The sequence below is a fragment of the Syngnathoides biaculeatus genome, chromosome 17, assembly GCF_019802595.1.
Source record: "Syngnathoides biaculeatus isolate LvHL_M chromosome 17, ASM1980259v1, whole genome shotgun sequence".
Lineage (NCBI taxonomy): Eukaryota > Metazoa > Chordata > Actinopteri > Syngnathiformes > Syngnathidae > Syngnathoides > Syngnathoides biaculeatus.
In genome coordinates, this window is record NC_084656.1 from 12634470 (window position 1) to 12651484 (window position 17015).

The 17015-nt window shown below is 41.4% G+C and overlaps 1 protein-coding gene across 3 annotated transcripts in view; it reads right to left on the reverse strand.

Annotated features, from left to right (window-relative positions):
* Positions 1 to 9141, reverse strand: part of strbp (spermatid perinuclear RNA binding protein) — an 80809-nt gene extending 71668 nt beyond the window's left edge. For 2 of the 3 annotated variants that reach the window (XM_061801657.1, XM_061801660.1), the window contains exon 1: positions 7232 to 7463. The gene's annotated coding sequence lies outside the window, so the exon portion shown is untranslated. Of the gene's footprint in view, positions 1 to 7231; positions 7464 to 9037 lie in introns of those variants that run through there. The other variant, XM_061801659.1, reaches the window with a different exon arrangement.
* Between the last annotated feature and the right edge of the window lie 7874 nt (positions 9142 to 17015).

Here is a 17015-nt window from a genome sequence, read left to right on the forward strand (position 1 = left end):
GTCTGCTTGCTTTAAGTAGCCTGATCTTCCAGGAAGTCCGAATGAGGGTAAGCTACGATTTCCCTGGTCTAAGCTTTTTTTAACACAGTAGCAGAGTAGAGGAGGAAGTGAATGTTGTTGAATGTGACAAAAGAAAAATGGAGAGAAAATGGAGAGGCCACTCTGAGATAGGAAAGAGCCTGTTTAAATGGTTTATCAAGATGTGTACGCACGCAGGGTGTTGAAAGGGACTTTTAGTGTGTAAGGAGCATGTGCGGGCACCCACGGAGGGAGGCACAGCAGAAAAGTGATAGCACAGATTGGATCTCCGACAGTACATCCAAGTGTCACAGTAAACACTTTCCTCCCTTCAACGCCTCTCGTCACAATTGTGCTTCAGAAACAGGCGTGCAATATTTCGATTCATGGAACAATCATGTCAAGAGAAGAAGAATGCATTTAATAAGGTCAATTACAGTGCTTGCAGTATCATTTAACCTCAATTTGTAAAATGGGGATTTTTTTTATAATGCCATTACCTACAATACGTGTACAACATTGAGGGTTGCACCATTCTGCAGTTACTCTACACGTTGAAACTAAAAATGTTAATGCAGAAATTGGTGACAAAATACTGTACACGTCAAGTGTTGTACAACTATCACCAAATTTCTTGTCAGTTCATAGTGAGATCAATTTAGATTGAGCAAGTATGATGCATAAGCCACATACCTTCAGTATGTGCAATAATGATGGTTTTATATATTTGCATTTAATTTTAGATTTTTACAGTTTCACAGCAATTCATGATTTAAAAAAAACATGAAGTATGAATTCGACTTGAGATATCCTCCAAACTTGCTTAAAGGAGGTGCGGGGTCATACTGGTCCGTATTTCACTAATGAGTTGATTTTTGGATTTTTCAGTCAAGAAAATGAAACTGACCATCACTTCCAAAAACATCACTCTATTTGGGAACAAGTGATATATATATAATTGCCTTTGGAACACCATTTCATTGCCAAACTCAACACACCCCTTATGTATTGCAGATCAAATTCACCACACAGCCAGTGTGGTAAAAGGAAATCTACTATACTATAAAGTTGCAGCATTTAGTCATATTGTATATACATATATTGTTGCGATCAGGTGGAATTACCCCAACTCCAGATAGAGACAAAATAAATACTCTCACTCAAACAGGCAAAGTGTGCATCCTTCAAGATGTTATTCCTCGATAACTACCGTATTTTCCGCACTAAAAGGCGCAACGCATTATAACGCGCACCTTCAATGAATGGCCTATTTTAAAACTTTTTTCACATATAAGACCCACCACATGATAAGACACATAGAATAGACGGTGCAGTAGAGGCTGGGGTTAAGTTATGCATCCATTAGATGGAGCTAATTAATGGCTCAATATTGATCCATATATAAGGCGCACTGGACTATAAAGTGCACCGTCGGCTTTGAGAAAATTAAAGGCTTTTAGGTACGCCTTATAGTGTGGAAAATACGGTATTGAAATTAAAACAGAATTAAACAATGTATATTTCAACACTAAAATGTTCATTCAAACCCATATAGTGACAAAAGTATGCCATCATAAGGCTAATATTTTATGTGAAAAGCAATTGACAACCTAATGCAAATTCGTATTGATGTGAGGGTAATGAACCTTAATCATCCATTTTTTGAGTTACTTTTCATCACAAGAATTTTGGGAGTGCTTTAAAAATCTAACTTTAACACCCATAAAGTAGTATTACATAAAAGTAAATAGAATTAAACTGTGTATATTCAAACACCAAAATGTTCAAATAACACCATTCAGTATATATACAAGACAGACACAATATTCTCCTTTCCCTGTGAGTTTTGTCGGGCTTCTCTGCCCTTTCTTCCCTTCTCTTCATCATGCCGGATCTCTTCCAGTCCAACCTCAGTGCTGCCAGGAACATTTCAGTACAATGTAGGTACTACACTACATTCATACTTCACTGTAAACCCATAAAAAGCTCTTGGGAAACCACATAGACAATATTACAGAAATCTCACCATTAATTTCCATGATGTGTAGGGCAGTAAGGTAAGACACCTTTTGATTATTTTAACAAAACACACCACGTCAAAGGTCACGTGAACGCTGATGGAAGTTTGGTTCAGTGTTTTGTGTGTGGTGCAGGAAACCTTACATGGCCAGCCTTTTACACTCTATGATTCTGTGTGTGTGTGTGTGTGTGTGTTTCTCCCATCTCTCGTCTATGTCATTGCTGGATTCCTCACTGAGGTGAAAGGAAACAGGAACTGCTGCAGTGGCATTTAGGAGGAGAATTCCCTCCCCCCACTCCCTTAGTCTGAATGTGTTAATAACTTGGTTCCTGAATCAGTTTGAAAGATGTTTCCTGAGACATGCTGGTGGGACAAAAGCTCGCTAGAATACTAGAATGTACGTGCGTGGGGGTGTCAATTAACACTGAAATGAGATGTGATCAGAAGAAAGAATGAGTCCAAAGGGAGCGTATGGGTTATTTCTTATGCTGAACACCGAAAACAACACGCCATCTAACCTTTGTTTACCCTTTCCTGCTCAACAGCACCTCTGGGCCCCTCAGCAACTCCCTGACGTGCTTATGGCCAGCTGCTGTGTCGGCCAATTAGGAAGACTTTTACTATCGCTCCAGCCAATTGAATTTACACTACATTTCCGAGCCAGATGAGACGGGAGATGTGCTGCCGTGTGCTAAAATTTGAGAGCTGCCGGGCGGACTCCGGTTTCGCTGACAGGGACCGGGCACTGAACACACTGCAGAGGCACTCCCAGTGTGTGTGCTAGTGTGTCTGTGTGTGCATGTCACTCTCTGGCATGCCAACCTGTTTAGGCAAAGGAATTGCATAAATGAATCCAAACCTGGGGCGAAAGGGCTGATGAATCAATGTGTTTTTAGTCTCTTCCAAATCCAAGTATTTGCGCTGATATCAGATGGGCTGTCCATCTCTGTGTACGTGATTCTTCAATATTTCATGCCAATTCTATGTGTCCTTAATCTGAAGAGCTGGGCTGCGCTCAGTACTGCTGAATAAATCCATTTGAGACTGCACTGCAACAACCCAATGTAACAGCATTTCAATATCATTAAAAAACAGGGAAAAAAATGACCTTATGTAGCATGGGAAACATATTAGCGCGGATGAATTATGCAGAGTTGTTGCAAGATTTAACAAGGGTATGGTTTAACAACACGCCGTCATCCATTTTGGCTCCAATGACTGTAAATCCATTTGAACTGTCGACTGATTTCAAATGAACGGAGCACTCATGCAAGACGACAGTACTCTACAACTCAAATAATGGCTTCCGCTGCAGGAGACGCCGTTCCTCAATTAGTCGCCGAGTGTTTCATCTACTTGAACAAATAAACACCACTACCCAAATAGACATATTTGTTCCCGCACAAGAAAAAAAAAAAGTATATTGTGTATTCCTATTCAGATTTTTCACTACAGTACATACAGTAAGTGTTCCCATGCAAGTGAAATAACTTTGTGCTCGAGCCACAGGCTACACTGTAAACAAATACGCTGCGGCTAAAACTCCGGCTAGGGGATATCAATGTTCACGATATGAATATCTGAAGTACGTCACACTTGAAATTGATCTTTGAATTGACATTATGTGAACGTGGATATTAGAGCAGTGTACCGTACACTGGTCAGACCGTGTACTGAGCAGTCAATGGCATAGAGAAAAAATGCTAATATTGATTATGTACAGTACAGTTTTGTTTTTTGAAAATCGTTCTACCTTTTATATGTAAACTGTTTCATTTCATGAAATCTCCTGTTCAGACAAAAGATAAGCAGTATTCATTACTGCAGTGATTCCCAACCAGTTTGCCATGGGAGAAAGTCCAATTTAACATCATTGGGACTGTAATTTTTCATGAATAATGAGCAAAATTTCCCAAGAATATTTTCAGAAAGGGTGGCACGGTGTCTCAGATGGTAAAGCGTTGGCCTCACAGTTCTGAGGACCCAGGTTCAATCCCGGCCCCACATGTGTGGAGTTTGCATGTTCTTCCCGTGCCTGCGTGGGTTTTTTCCGGGAACTCCGGTTTCCTCCCACATCCCAAAAACATGCAATATTAATTGGACACTCTAAATTGCCCCTAGGTGTGATTGTGAGTGCGAGTGTTTGTCTCGACGTGCCCTGCAATTGGTTGGCAACCCGTTCAGGGTCTTCCCCGCCTCCTGCCCATTGACAGCTGGGATAGGCTCCAGCACTCGCCGTGACCTTTGTGAGGATACGCAGCAAAGAAAATGGATGGATGCATTTTCAGAAAGTCAATAGCATGCAATATATTTAGGTACATTGAATGAGCTATCACTATATAGCAGCAAGAACATATTTAACCCATGTATCCACTTTTGGTGACATTTTTATTTTTTGGTGTGCCAGGCGAGAGATTTGTTCTAATGTAAAATATGTGTCTTAGTTAAATAAAATTTGGGAAACATTCCATTCTTGTTCCAAATGTTCACCCAATGGATGCCTTAAAACCAAGGTATGTGCAAAAGAGAGACATTTTCTTTATCATATAATATAAAGCACATTTCCCCCAAGTGCTCGTGTATGTAGCTAATGCCCAATTAACATTGCAAACAGTGTGAGCTCTGGAAGTACGCTAACATCCGAGCAGCAGGACAGGGTGTAAGATGACAAACAAAATAGTACGCACATCAGCATGATCATATAGCCATGCAGCATGTGTAAACCTCAAAAGAAAACTGCACTGCAGTGGTGTGAACTAAGAATAAAAGGACCTTACGACTCCCCCGAGCAGCATCATTCTGGTCAATGCTGACACTGAAACTGATGGGATATCATCCCATCCCTGAAAGAAATACATTAACCAAATGATTGTTCATTTTACCCAGCCAAGAAAATTCTATTGAACACCAAATGCTAAAAAGGACACTTACCAGTAATTATGAACACCAAATGAATTTCAGGCAGTGACACATTCCACCTATAACACGGAAGTAACATTTCTCTGCAGAGAGGGATGGCGGAGTGTGTCTAGCTGTGTACAAAGAAAGCTCGCCTTAAATAAACACAAGTAACTCTCTGCTGTTGAATAAATAAACACCAAACAGAAACGCAGGAGACTGATGTGTTAATGTACTGTAAATGCTGATTGCATAAGTAAAATGTAAACTCAATTATGAACACACACACACACACACACACACACACACACACACACACATAAAGGAGACCGAAACCAGTCTTTCTCGGTTCTCCTTCATACAAACATCATGCATAGTGCACACCACAAGAGCAACATTGTATGACTTGCAACAAATAACCAAACAGCCCATAAATCAACAAGCCAAGTGAGGCCAGCCAGGGCAATGGGCCTGAAACAAAGACACCCCACACTTGGACGTGAGCGGGGCAGGTGTGACCGGTTGTGCGTGGCACCCGCGGTGGAGCTAACCAAAATAACCCAAAAGGAAACAAGACATTGGTCACAAAGCCTGCACAGACCACCAGTCACAAAGATGCGTTCAAATCAAAATGACAGCTAAACGCTATCTAACATTCAACCCACTTGTCTCTACGCTGGACATTTTCGTCCACTGCGTCTCTGTTTTTTTTTGGGGGGGGTTTGTTTTTTATGCAAATGTAATGATTTTTTTTCTGAGCTTGTATTTCCAATTTTAAATCTTTAAATATTTTATTATTAAAGTCTTTACATCAAATTGCACCTTGTGACCACTTTTGTCCAATTTGAAACTCTGAAAATGAAATTTAAGGAGAGGGGATAGTAACTTCGATAAATAAAATAAAAACAAGAGCATTGTATATGCTGTACGTACTTATACAGCAGGAAATTAAAAACACAAAATTGGTTGAGATCTCCAGTCATGTCCAGCATAATGTGCAGAATAAAATGCGTGCAAATTAGTGGAAGTTAGAAATTGTGTAGTTATTTGCAATTTTTAAGTCTGGTGGCTTGTGGGGACACCATGTCTTAACCTGTTGATTGAACCTTTTTCCATTGATCATAAGGAAAATAAACCATATTGGGGCAGGGTTGAGGACTCAGTCACGGCTGACATTCAAATTATTCACTTGACATGGAACTGTACCTAAATAAAATTTGGAATGCGAGTGAGAATGATTGTTTGTTTATATGTGCTCTGCGATTGTCTGGTAAATAATTCAGTTTGTACCCTGGCTCTACCCGGAAGTTAGCTGAGATAAGCTTAAGAACACCCGAGTGAGGATAAGCAGATAGGAGAGTGGATGGACAGATAAAAAAAAACTTTAAAAATGACTAAAAAAAAGTTAAATACAACTATGATTCTTTTATGTATGCCTACCGGGAACTCATACACCACTAATGGTACTAGTACCACAGCAAGAATCACTAAAGTGTAGGATGGTCAGGTGACCCTTTTTCAAAAATATTCCTACCATATTTTTTCATTTATGCGTGCAATGCATTTATCAAATACAATTGTTAATAGTGTGAACATTTTTGTGTGAAATGCCTTTGCAGGTGGATGGGTTGATGTTTTGGGCCTTTTTAATAACAGTTCATCTCGGGTTAAGTTTCTTTTCTTTTTCTTTTCAGATCTGCAATGTATTTCCCAGTGCAGGTTTAAGTGCACAGGTATGCCAACTGGCTGGTTGAACAGGGCAAGAGTGCAATTCAACATTTCTCCAGGGGAGGGGGGGTAAGGAAATAATCTCCACGTGGTCAAATACCGTGTGCTTTGATTTAAAATCCAATCCAAAACACGAAGAATGACATTGGAAAGCAAACAAACGCTCAATTACCACGACGACAGCTGATGAATGATCGAATTTGGGCTTTTAAAGCTTTGGTGGCGCGGTGCGGAAGTGCAGCGTCGAAACACCTGCAGTGGAGGAGTTTCTTTATGGCATGTTCTGCTCTGGAATTACTATTTAACATTTTAGCACGTGTTGAAATCAGGTGGTTTAAACAGTTTGAAAGTTTCGACAGGAGGTTTGGTAACTTTTGGTCAGACGCTCGGTTCCTCTTTTTTTTAAAAAAAAAAAAAGGACGCGGAAATACGCGCCCAATTTCGTGTCAAAACGAAAGCGATGGGAGACGATTGATGAACAAAAACAAGAAATAAGCCTAGAAGCAGAAGAATATAAAGTACATTTTCATTCATATACGCCTCCCGGTGACAAATACAAGAACTTACGGCGTTGTGCTACGCGGTGGGGTGGAAAGCGTCCGCGCCAAGTCCACGGAGAATCCAAATGGGTTAAAAAAAAATACCCAAGAAAATAGACACTCCCGGTTGAAACAGAAAAGAAGAGGTGTCAATGTCCCCGAGTGCTACAAAAAAGTCGCCACCAGCCGGCTTTGAGGAGCGAGAGCCCGGTGCCGCCTGCTGGTTTCTCCTTGTGCCTCGCCAGTACTGAGCTGAGGGTCCTTTGGGAGGAGTGCGCATGCGCACACGCGCGCAACCCTGAATTCTATTCGTGTGCACTGAAGTGCGTAAGGAACGTGCTCTAACAACACATAAATGCAATAACGGCAGCGATTTCGTGTCATTATGTGAGTCATTATCAGCAGTAGGTGCTTCTGAGATTTTTCATTAAACTTCGTATTCATTGTATTAAGTAGTGAGGATGCTGGTAGAAATGCTTATTGGCCAAATTCCTTACTTATACTTAACTGCAGGAAGGTGAGGTGGAGATGCAAACAGTTAAATATGTGAGCTGACAATGACAGGGTGGCCATTTGGGGACACTTAGTAACGTAATGTAGCTTGCAAACTGACCGTGTACTATTTAATTTAAATATTTATTTATTTATTTGTATTTCATCTAAGATGACACGCTGTGGCGACCCCTAATGGGACAAGCCGAAAGGAAAAGAAGAAGATGACGTTTTGAACACTTTTATACCAATTGATATTTCATTACGACAGCGTGGACATCTTAAACTTGACAATATCCATCTACACACATAATTTGATGAGAATTACACAGCAGGTTTCTTCAAGGAGTAGTTCCTCCACAATGACAGGGTGGACAGCAACGTCTGGGACACGTGCAAAATGTTCAGTATGATTATGAAACCCGCGTGTTATCAAATAACACATTCCGACCATAAAATGCATTTTTTATGTGTTTCATTTAACCACTTCCGATTGCAAAAGAGAGTGAAGTGCATGCAAATAATAATAATAATAATCATGTACATCCAATGAAAAAAAATTGATGATGAAATAAGGGAAACGCATTAAAAGACTTACTACTTATTATGCTTGATGCAATAATTTAATGATGTATTGGGCAAGCCAACGCTGTTAAGCATTTAAGTGATGAGTAGGTATTTGGACTGGGCATAACTGCTTTAGAGCAGCAACGGTTTGTGTAAAAGCAAGAAAAAAATTAGTCATGTGTCTGGAATGTGAGCGGATAGGACAAATTTCTCATCTGTTTGGATCCGAGGAGATGCATCGTCTTCTCTCAGACAGTCATATAAATAATTCAGCTTGACTCTGCTCCCCTGCATGGTTTTCTGCATGCAGCACACTCACACACGCACACGAAAAACACACACGAACGCCCCTCAGCATCTACAGCTCGCCGTCAATCCGCGCAATTAAAACTCATCTTGGGGCAAAATAAAGTTTAGGCAACAATGCACGTCAATGGCAAACCGGTGAGCGTTTTAGCAGATCAGTGGGGAGGGAGGAGTAGGTGGGGCGGGGGGTGGGGGGATTACAAGGCTTCTGTCAACTATCAATAGCCTCGACACGAGTAGGATTCGTGGGAGTGGGGGTGGGGGTGGAGGGCTTGCACTGATGCGCAGGCGGTACGGTGAACGCGGTGCAAATGATGCTCCGAGTGTCCTGTCCGTGGCTCATCTGAGAGAACCAGCAACGGATCTCCGAACCCCCTCCGTGCCACTGTCCCAGCAGCGCACACCCTGAGCCGAGTACGCATATGCGCGAAAGTGTGCACACAAATGAAAAAGAAAAGAAGCACTGTACCTGCACGGACGTTCCCCGCAGTTCTTTCGAGGCTTGCGGTTACTGTATTTCCCTGCACTCACGAGCAGAGCAGCTGCTGCTGCCGCCGCCGCTCCTGCTGATTCTCGCCGCTCCGACGGAAATTCACGCGACTGCTTTGTTCACGTGGTCACGCTTGCTTGGACGAGAGACGTGGGCCGTCTGTCAATCTGCTCGCACCTGCACGTTGGAAGAAGCTTGCGACAGGGACACTGGTGCAGCCTGCATGGGTGGAACTAAATTGAACAAAGATCACATTGAGGTCAAAGCACAAATAATGTATTGTAAAAATAAGCATAAATTAAATTAATTTAGACAGAATACATATAATGTGTGGAGTTTGCATGTTCTCCCCGTGCCTGTGTGGGTTTTCTCCGGGCACTCCGGTTTCCTCCCACATCGCAAAAACATGCAACATAAATTGGACACTCTAAATTGCCCCTAGGCTGTTTGTCTGTATGTGCCCTGCGATTGACTGGCAACCGGTTCCTGGTGTTCCCCGCGTCCTGCCCGTTGACAGCTGGGTAGGCTCCAGCACTCCCCCGGGACCATCGTGAGGAAAAGCGGCAAAGAAAATGGATGGATGGATATGTCTGAATATAAAACAAGTCAGGTAGATGGTTGGAAACACTCCTGAAATGGCTTCACCAGCGGCCTGTTAGTGGTCTCAAGGTGCTCAGGGGGAGGCTTGAAGACTGAACCACTGCGGAGTTCGCATGTTACAATGTACAAACAGTCCATTGGTGGAAATGTGAGTGTAAATGGTATGTGTACAATATATGTACCCTGCCATTGACTGGCGTTCAATGAAGACGTCTTTAAAAATGTATGGATGGTTATCTTTGCATTTATTTGTATAGTATATTTTTTTAATGTTCACACATAGGCGGTACAGTAGAGCAGCTGTAGAGCGTTAGCCTCACAGTTCTTAGGACTGAGGTTCAAACCCGGCCCTGCCAGTGTGGAGTTTGCATGTTCTCCCTGTGAATCCGTTTATTTTCTTGGGGCACTGCAGTTTCCTCCCACATCCCAAAAACGCACATTTATTGGAGACTTTAATTTGCCCTTAGGTGTGATTGTGAGTGCGACTGTTGTCTGCCCCAATGTGCCCTGTGATTTTCTGGAAACCAGTTCAGGGTGTACCCCGCCTCCTGCCTGATGACAGCTGGGATTGGCTCCTGCACTCCTGTGACCCTTTTGAGGGTAGGAGGCTCAGAAAATGGATGGATGGATGTTCACACATATTCTGATATTTTAGAACACACGTGAAAACTTTACACTCAAAATACAGGCTGGTTGTGAAGCAATTTCCAAAGCAACAAGTTGGGACATGACCACCAAACTGTAAGGAGATTTTAGCCAATCAGAAGGCAGAAGAAAAGTCATTTCTTGAAAACATATGAGGGTTAGCCTTGCAAAAAGATGCATAATAGTTTCTTAAATTTCAACACAACTTGAAACACACATGAAACAGTTTTCAGTTAAAATACATGCACTTTGTAAAACACATACCAAAGTAACAGGAAGCCCTTTCACTAAAAGGCCTTTTTATTCAATTGGAAGCTGGTGGAAAAGGCAATAATACATTCAGTATGGGCTGACTGTAATTTGGAGTATATTTCCAAATATTACAATTGAACATAAAGTAAAAAAACAAACAATAAAGCAATTGAGAAAAATCACATGCTGTGATGTCATTTAAAAGAAAAACAAAATGTCCTATATGGACAGTACACAACATTTTATTGGATCCCACGTGCCACTATCCACTGCACGCTACTGACTTGTCCCTATTTGCACCGATTCGAAGCCGTTGCATTGCTGCTTAAAGACTGTACTGCACGAGTAGTTACAAGAAGGTTTGAAAACCATGCCTCATTGAACACATCAATCAGAACAACAGCCAGGGAGCAGACGAGGGGTTTCTCTTATTTGCTTCTTGACATGGCCTCTGGCCACAGTGAGGCGACCAATTGTGTTCACGAGGAGAATGAGGGCAGCAAGAAAACAGAATCTGGGGGAAAAAATCCTGCCTCTGAGTGTATCGGTCAAAACAAGACATGCTAACCATAACCATGGAGGGGACAGAATTTCTTGTATGTACTTCTTGAAATATGGCTGTTGGCAAGGATACAAATTACAGTATATACTCAAGGAGATTTAGGGGCACCAACTGGGAAAGCTAGTGTGTGTGCTTACTGTTATCATTTGTCGTTCTTTTAGAACCACAGCCAGATCAGAACAACATTGATTCCCCTCCGCTTTCTTAAATTGTGACATTGACCATAATGAATCCCTTCTAACGACACCAACACACTACACAGCGTTGGCTATGTGGGAGCATAACAGATGCCTTTTTCCCCCCACAAGCATCAAAACATTGACAATGAATACTTTTATAAGCAGTGTCTAGCACTAATTACAGGTGTGACTGCGTCAAGCTACAATAGTGCAATTCCCAGCTCACCGGGGCCATTGAGGTGTTGTTGTTTTTATTGCAGCCCTTTTCGTTTCGCCATTTTTAGTAACATCGTTGCATGTGGCGGAGGCCCGTAAACAAAGGAAAACCCAAATCGAAGCTGTTTCCATAGTCCCACTCCAAGGCATGCACACGAACATATCATACACATGCACTTACTCCTCTACCCACCGAGGCCATCGTACAGCGGCAGTCAATGGTGCTGGAATATTTTTAGATTTCATGTGGGTTGCAGATGCTGCTCGGTTCGAGCCGGCATCATCAACCCTAACAGCAGTAATATTCATGGCCTTTATTTATTTCTTTGCAACATTTGCATTGGTGTATCTGAGATATAACTCTTATGGTGGCTATAAATCCTCCCCTCTCCTCTCCTTCGTCCTCCAGGCTGTTGGCACTGATGTATGTTATGTTTCCTCCCCTTACGGTTTTTGGCTGGATTTTAAAGCATGCCGAGTTTTTTTTAGGGCAACTTGGGTTATTTATAATTGACTGTGAGCAATCTGACATAGTTGCCACCGCTGAAAGTTGCCATTTACCGTTTGCCAGTGGAACATTTAAAGTCCAATGGCCTTGGAGTTGTTTGATTTGGAGATTGTGGTGTGCATTAACATCACAAACAGTTATTGTTTCAGCTGTGAAGCTATATATTAGTTTAGCAGCTTTTTAAAGTTTAATTCACGAGTTTGTCACGTGGCATCAATTTTGTTTTATTACACATTTACAACATGGTATCTGCAGATCACAGGTAGCCCTAAAGAAAAACACAAGTAGCCTGTGGGCCACAAGTGATGTGACATATCGTATTATGTCATACAAGTGATCCTTTGAAAATATAAACACTTACAAAGATGTGGATATTGCTATTCCTCTGTTCCCTAGTTTCTTAAAATATTATTGACAATTATTATTCAAAACTATCAACATGATCAATCTACTCAATGTATTGCAGTCCTACATGCCATGTTTATTTGATAGTTAATGTAATAATGTGTATGGTTTCCATTGACAATGTATGTACAAGATGTTATATGCTGTGTAACTATTCAATGATGAGTTACTGGACTAACTAAGGACATTTTTTGCTATTTTTAGTGAAGACCCAGTATTTTTTTTTTTTAATTTCAATGAAGGTTCTAATTATACAAGTTGGGTACTGACATTAAACGTGAGTAAACAATTGAGGTGAACTGCATTCCAGTCTATCGCCACCCCATCCTCCAACTTGTTTTCCAAATAAATTTGACCAATAGTAAACTGCTATTATGACTCTGTCTTCATTCTACTTACGGATACATAAACATTCACTTTTTTTACGCACACATTATTTTTTTTACCTCTGTATTTTGACCAAGAAATGTCACAGACTTTAAAGGGGATGGAAATGCTTAAGTTCTCCAACAACACTTTGCATTAATAACAGTTGTTGATGGCCCAAGTTTGACTGATTCAAATTTTATTAACTACAGTAGTTCCATTTCCATTATTTTCTGTGTGGAAAAAAAAAAAACAGGTCAAACCGCATCCCGGTTTGTACTGAACCTCAAAGGTTCTACCAGCTTACATTGGAGGAGTTGCTTTGGCTAATGGAGTTGCAGGGTGGCGGGCCTATTATCCAGAAGAACAAAAGATGAGACGTGAGCAAGCGTCCCCTCCTTCTGTGTCCTTCTATCCCCTTATCCACGCCCTTACAAAACGCCTGCCATCTGACACCTCTCTGCCCCCCCTCCACCTAACTACAGAAGCGCACCCATTGTTTGAAGCTTGTGATGGTTATATAGATGGCGACGTGGACTTGATAGTGTGAAGAGAAACAGACGGACGGCGCATTATTTCATTATTTAGGCCCATGTGAAGAACAGGGTGGAATCATTTGGTAGGATGCCACCTGGATGTTCAACCATGAGCAGGATGCAGAGGAGAGTTGGGCCGCGTTTGTGTTTTGAAGTCTTGCTGGGTTGGACAGAACCTGCATGGACAGGCAGCAGATGGTGGTGTCACCACATGAAGGTGGACGCGCACCAACACACACACAGGCCGCCAAAATATTAGTCTGCATTTCATATTGCGCTTACCCCCCCAGCCCCCTCACTACTTTTTTGCATCTTATCCATCATGCAAAGTTACATCAACCTTCTTCAAGTGTTTCCGATGACCACCGTTTCTAATTTAGTTTCCAATTAAAAAACTTTCTTCATTATACTCTGGGGATGATAACATGTCTCTGCCAACAATAGTATAATCAATCTTTTGAAGACTATCCTTAAATACCGTTCCAAATGATATTCCAGAGGTGTCTCATAGGTGAAATATTTTATTGAACAGAGGTGCATTTAAAAAAAAACAAATATATGCGCATATTCTCAAATAGCAAGTTAGGAACACAAACACGTATACGTGTGCGCACATACACGGGGCAGGGAAACATGCAAACTCCAGAGGTGGGATTTGAACCCAGAACCTCAGAACTATGAAGCAAACGTGGCAACCACAGTGCCCCCATGGTCCACTCCCATCATGACAGGCAGTGTAATTAGTATGGGATGAAGAGGCAATGGAATGGCAAAAGCCTCACCCCACCCTTTACACACACAATCTACAATGTGGTGTCGAGTGGGTAAATAATCCGATGGCGTGAACATCTGCTGTCAGTGACAGGTGATGGTAAGGTCAGACTACATTGCTGCCCTCGCCCGAGGCCTGACACAACTCATCAACACACACACACACACACACACACACACACACACACACACACACACACACACACACACACACACACACACACACACACACACACACACACACACATACAAACAAACAAGGGCAGAAAGCCAGTAATGCAACAGCTCAGGTGACGCACTCATTAAGGGGGTTGACAGCGGAACTGTGAAAAACACATCATGTTCGTAAACCTAAATTTGGACAATGTCACACACCTAGTTAAACACCCCAATGGAAGTGCTGCACCCCAATACACCACAACCCCCCTTCCAAAACAGCATTATAATCAGAGGTGGCAAAGGTATTCACACTTGATGCTTATACTAGTGTACTCTGGAGTACTGGAAGTACAGATACAAAAAAAAAAAAAAGACTTGTAAAACCAGGAGCATTGATTCAACTCTTAATACAAACATGTACAGAAAGAAATGTACTCAGGTACAAATATAAAAAATAGAGATTAATATTTACCATCAATAAAATACATTACTCATTTTGAGAATGAGACCATGCGAACTCCACACAGGAAACACTGGTTTTGAATGTTGTAGGCCTATTATTAGTATTTATTGGGCACTAGAGATGAAAACTTCCTTTCAAATAACTTTTCTATATGGAGTTCTCTCTATATATTTTGAAGATGCCCATTAATGTGCACTAGCTTGTCAGAATAAAGCAATACATGAGACAAAAAAACGTTGCTAATGTTATGTACTATCTGTCCAAAAATATCAAATTAGCTAATTATATCTTGAAAATCCAACTTAGTTCTATGTGTCTTTCAGATTTGCAGGTATACATATATTTTTTAATCCACCCAAGAAGACATGTTTGCCACTATTTGCCTCTATTTTGGTGCCAACAAAATAAAATTCTTTGAAATAAGGATGGGGAATAGCTTGCTTGTCTGAATCTGTTGCAGTGTCATTACTCCCTGGTTCATGTTCCTCCAAAGTACAGTGTACTGTATAGTACAGTATATTTTCCCCAATGATTTATACATCTATTTGATGTCATAAATCTTAGCCTTTGCCAGACTGTTAAAGCTATGCGCCCCCTTGAATACCCTGACAGAACCGACAGAACCCATCTAAACACATTTCCTACAATAAGTGTGTTTACGCTTTCCAAAATTGTTCAAGCCAAACAACTCTTTCATAAGAGACAACAGGCGGGTTATAGCCCAATCCTCAGGACCACAATCCCACCCTTCTGAAGTTTTGTCACCATCAGCCTTTCCTCCACACGGCTGATGCGCCCCCTATCAACCAAAAGCCCATTTCCTCTGTGAAAGGAAACATCAAAACAAAGCCAGTTTAGCATAAATACATTGGTTTGCTTGAAAGTGAGCATAAAATATGACAACTGTCAAGAGTATTGGCAGTGGTTAGGTGCGTGGTTAGACAGTTCATGTGAGATGGTTTCATGAAGCAAATGGATCAAATCATGGATGGCAACGGTGGCCCTCACAATCCCAAATGTCTGAGTTTTCAAACTTAGATTAGCCTTTCCTCAACTTTAAAAGCCACGCACTCCCTACCAATTAAAGATGGCAATGACCTGGGACTAATTAAAACAAGCCGCTGGCTGTATGATGCAAAGCTGTGAAAGTACCAACTCTTGTTTGTGGTCATTCGTAATCATTTGTGCAATTCAGCCAAATGACGCACTAAATTTCACATGGATTATGGACTGGTGCCTTCCCCAAAGAATAAATCACAAAACATCCAGCATGCTCCACAATGTTACTAGCCTATAGGCAGTAAAACAAAAGGGGCTGTGCACCCAGCCTTGGGGGGTCCCATGTGCTCAGACTTTCTGGGGTCTCCAGCACCCAGTTGCAGTTGTTATATCTCCTGTCAACTGACATGACTGTTTCCTCATTTCCCTTTCCTACCCTTCTAATTTCACCTTCCCTCATCTTTTACATCCTTCTGTTCACATCCTTCCGCTCAGTCTCCTGAGGTTTACCGCTCTGCCTCTGCTGTGACAATTCAAACCAAACAGAAGTGAGCCAAAAGCAGCGGGTGGAGTGTGATATGAAAACCAGACTTCCATTTCATTGAAAGTGCTCATCATTTCTATTTAACATTTTATTGCATCCAACTACATTAAACATGTTATGGGTTCTACCTTGACAACTCACTATAGGGCCCACTACTCGAGAGGGAAAATAAATCTTCCGTATTAAGTATGCATATCAAATATTTTCAAGTAGTAGTGTATGAGACAGGAAAAGCAATATTTCATGTGTTTTGGGTGCGTATGTGTGTTTGTTTGTGTGTGCGCCTCTTGAGCAATAACCAACCTCACATTAGATCAGGATGAGTGAAGAAAACAACAAACATCTATATTCCAGCTCGTTGATTTCCCGACTCTGAACCGAATCCAAGTTGGCGCTTGAGGATAATGAACGCAAACACGACGCAAATGAGGCTTTTTACATTCCCACTACTAACATAGACCAGCAGTCACTTTGCAAATACAGTGATGCCTTGGGATATGAGGAACCTGACTCATTAGTTTGGCTGATTCTTTTTGCTTTGACTTGCAAGCGCAACCCTGAGATATGCGGGCTGGATGGTGGTTGTGTCAATTACCATTTGTAAATATCCTTTAAAAAAAAAAGAGATTTCAAGATGTTTATGACCACTATTAGTATACTGTCAAGCTAAAAATAAAACACAGAGAAGAGAAGATGTATTCCAAAGAACAACACAGCCTCGCCATTAATCAGCTATATTATAGCAAATGCTA